Raw genomic sequence first — 4,243 nt, 5'->3', positions numbered from 1 at the left:
TATTAGGCATGGCTATTTGGGGAGCAAGTAAAGCATGATTAGAGTTATGACTTAAGGAGAGTGGCCTATCAGCAGAAATTGAAATTGGATTGGAAGAGAAGCAGTGCTGAAAGTGGGGAAAATACCTGGCAGCAACTAGAAAACTCAAGAAGAAAAGTAATAGGGCAGAGCTTTACTTCTGAACTTTTCTCTGAACCTTCTTCTGCTTAATCTCCTTCAGGAAATCTCTCCTAGTAGCTTCCTTTAAAAAAAAAAAAAAAAAGAAACACCTCTATATAATATCTGTACCATCTACGGAAGAGGTTCTCATTCTTGCGTGTAATTAGGCATCTAGGAATCTTTTGTAAGAAGGCATACTCAAGATCTCACCATCAGAAATTTGAATCAGGAGTTCTAGGGTAGGATTTATTTATGGAGATTTTTAACAATTCCCCAAGCATTTTTGATGTCAGTAACCCTGGAATCATAACCTGAAAAACATTGCTTTAAAGAATTTAAGGGTTAAATTTCTTTCATCTGGGTATTCGTTATAGGAAGTCTTTCAAAAATAACCAATTGGAAAAAGTTCTCCATTACTGAATTTCTGACATACTCTATTTAAGGGGAAAGTAAGTGGAATTTGATTAAAATATGAATAAATTATTAACTCAGGCATCACATATAATAAATCGGAAAATATTTATAAATTGCAAAGGCTTATCTGTGTATATTGCCTACTGTCCTAAAAGAAAAATTAGCTAGTATCTGTGAAAATGCAAATTTTTCTTTTTTTGCTTTCATCATTCTTCTTAGGAACACAGAAAAATGTAAATTCTTGAAGTAAGACTTGGAAATGGATAGTGTACACTTGGCCACAAAACCATTGAATGCTTGCTGTGCTTGATTTTAAAACAACAGTGACAAGAAACACCACCCCCACCCCCAGTGAATCTTAGCTCACCCCATTTAATTCACATATACTCACAACTCAGTTGTAGTGGGCACTCTCAGTGTTCAGACCAAAATGCCTCAGCTTCTAAGGGCTTTACTTCTTTCCACCTACACTTTCAACTTATTTTGGAGGAATGTCCTTGGACTAGAGCTGCTTTGCCAACCAGTGGTGGGAACCACAGGCGCCTGGGAATTTATGTCCCTCCAGGGTAGCTTTTAGCCAATAACTGGTGCAGAATTATAAAAGCCTCGCCCCCTTGACTGAACTGGGGACAAATTCTGAAGCCTGATCTATACTTCACAGCTTCCCTGTGCAATCAGGTTGAGATTGAGACTTTGCCTGAAATTTTGCCTTTGCTCGGCTTCTTCAAATATCAAGCCCGGCTTTCTCCATTCCCATACGGGTTTCTCCTGGGAGCAGTTTCTTAATAAATAACACATAGCTGATTTCTTATCTTAGAATGTGAGTATAAGGAACCCAGCCAAGGTACAATGTTCAGTGTACTCTCTACCAATATCTCATCTAGAAGAAAACATAAATAAATAAAAAGACAAGTGCATCAACATTTTGGTGTTTTACTGTAAATACGGGATTCTTAGTCAGAAAGAGTCTCTGTTCCTACATTGAAAGGACAAGGATTTATTAGTGAAGTTTGAATAGAAAAAGTATGTTATTATTGTGTTTACCACATTCAATGTACTCCTATGGTCTAATATTAAAACACATTTGGGAGAAGTTGCACCATGTTGCTAGCTAAACCCCCAAATACCCTAATATGTTTGATTTGTCAGTCTTACTGTCGATTTATCCTGGAAGAGTAATAATTAAGAAAAGGAATGTATTTGGAAAGGGAAGTAGTAGGAGAATCAGGTAATGCTTACAATTTTGTCTGCAGACTTCTTTTTTTATTCAACATTGAGTGCATGCAAACACTTCGGAGATATCACACTGAAATTTTGTAGAAGGCTACTAGATCTAATTCCTCAAGGTACCATTCAATTTTAGTGATCAGAGTATACTTATATCAAACCCTGTCATTGCAATAAATGCATTTCTCAGAAAAATTGTCTGATGAAAAAATCATAAATTTTAAGAGTATATATGATCAATGCAATATAAGATCGATGCAAATCTTTCAAAAAATACTCAATTTTTCAGTATATGCTTTAATTTTTACTTCGGTCTTCTCTCAGATAAATCACTTTTTTTTCACTCTACTCACAAGTGTTATTCTGGCTAAGCCTAGAGTGGATCCTTCCCCTTATACAAAGTATTTTAAGTATCCTGACACCTAGTGCTCACCTATGCTTTTTTTGTCCATCTACTATTTCTTTTAAATTCCCGCCCTTTCTTGGATGTTGATCTTCTGGAATTTAGCTATTATCCTGACACTAACTTTTTTCCTAATGCCTACTTGGACTTACTTGCTACCATGGTACATATATCTATATATCCAAGTAAAAATTTGCATAGAATCTACTTAATTCTCAGTAGGACTTTACCCAAATATGGTGGCTACCCTCTCGATAACTGTAATTTCCAGTCAGACACTGTGCCATTGCTTACAGCTCAAGACCAACGTTTTCTAAAGTGAGATCTGTGCCATAACTGGTACTCAAGGATAATGATAGGTATTACACGAAAAGAAAAAAATGTTGAGTGAAAGATCCTAATATATAATGCATTGAAAAAATGCTAGTTTAAACTTAGTAAAATAGGTTATTTCGCTGCAAGGCATTTCAAACATGTAACACAATAATGCAAATGTTAAGTCTTCGGTAGAGTGGTAGACTTACTTATGTATTCTATTTAGTGATCAAACCCCCTTCCTTATCTTTTTACAGTTTTATCGAGTAATAAAGTGACATATGCATACACTTATAAAACCATTGCCACGATCAATTTAATGAATGTGTCCATCACCCCAAAAAGTTTCTTTCTATCCACTTATAATCCCTACCTCCCACCCCTCTAGCCCCCACATCCCCGGACCGTAATTGATCTGCTTTCTGACATTTTAATTTGTATTCTCTAGAATATTATATAGACAGAATTATCTGGTATGTTATCTTTCATATCTGACTTCTTTCACTCAGCATAACTATTTGGAGACTCATCTATGTTTGCATGTGGATCAATAGTTCCTTCCTATTTAGTGCTGTATAATATTTGATTGTATGGGTAGTTCACAAATCTTTATTCACATGTTCATGGACATTTGGGTACTGTCCGGATTTAGATTATTTTTAAAAGGCAAATAATTTCAAATATTTGTTCGTATTTTTATATAGACATACACTTTCATTTCTCATGAGTGGATTGGAATTAATGAGTATATAGTAGGCATAGATTTAATATTTTAAGAAATTTCCAAACTATTTTCCAAAGTTATTTTAGCAGTTTACATCAGCAAAGCATGAGAGTTCCAGTTGTTCCATGTTCTTGACAATACTTGGTATCATTCCTCTGTATGATTTTAGATGCTATCATAGTTATATAGGGGCATCTCACTCTGATTTTAATTTACATTTACCCAATGACAAATTATGTTAAGCACCTTTTTATGTGCTCATTTGCTATCTGATATGGTTTGGATATTAGTTCCATCCAAATTCCATGTTGAAATGTAATCCCAGTATTGGAGGTTGGGCCTGGTAGGAGGTGTTTGAATCATGGAGGCAGATCCCTTAGAAATGGCTTAGCACCATCCCCGTGGTGATGAGTGAGTTGTAGCCATGGTAGTTCACATGAGATCCAGTTGTTTAGAAGAGTGTGGCACCTGCCCATACCCCCTTGCTCTCTGTCTTGTCATATAATACCTGGCTCCCATTTTGCTTTCTGCTATGAGTAAAAGCTCCCAAAGCCTCACTAGAAGCTAAGCAGATGACAATGCTGTGCTTTCTGTACAGCATGAAGAACGATGAGCCAAATAAACCTCTTTTCTTGATAAATTACTCAGCCTCAGATGTTTCCTTATAGCAATAAAAAGCAGCCTGACACACTACCCATATACTTTAAACATTTTTAAATTGACAGATAAAATTGTATATATTTATCACATACAGTATGATATTTTGAAATATATATACATTATGGAGGGTATAATTGAGCCATTTACCTTCTTTAATGAAGTATCTTCCAATTTTTTGCTTTTATTATTGTAATATGTGTTTACTTACTGAGGTTTAAGAGTTATTTATATATTCTGCATTCATGTCCTTTTTTTTCAGATACATTATTTGATAATATTTCCTCCAAGCCTGTGGCTTGTCTTGCCTTTTCATTCTCTTAATAGTGTCTTTTGAAGAACAG

This window comes from Mandrillus leucophaeus, unplaced genomic scaffold (genome assembly GCF_000951045.1).
Source record: "Mandrillus leucophaeus isolate KB7577 unplaced genomic scaffold, Mleu.le_1.0 Scaffold1020, whole genome shotgun sequence".
Lineage (NCBI taxonomy): Eukaryota > Metazoa > Chordata > Mammalia > Primates > Cercopithecidae > Mandrillus > Mandrillus leucophaeus.
The sequence above is the reverse complement of the archived record's forward strand: the minus strand, read 5'-3'. Positions refer to the sequence as shown.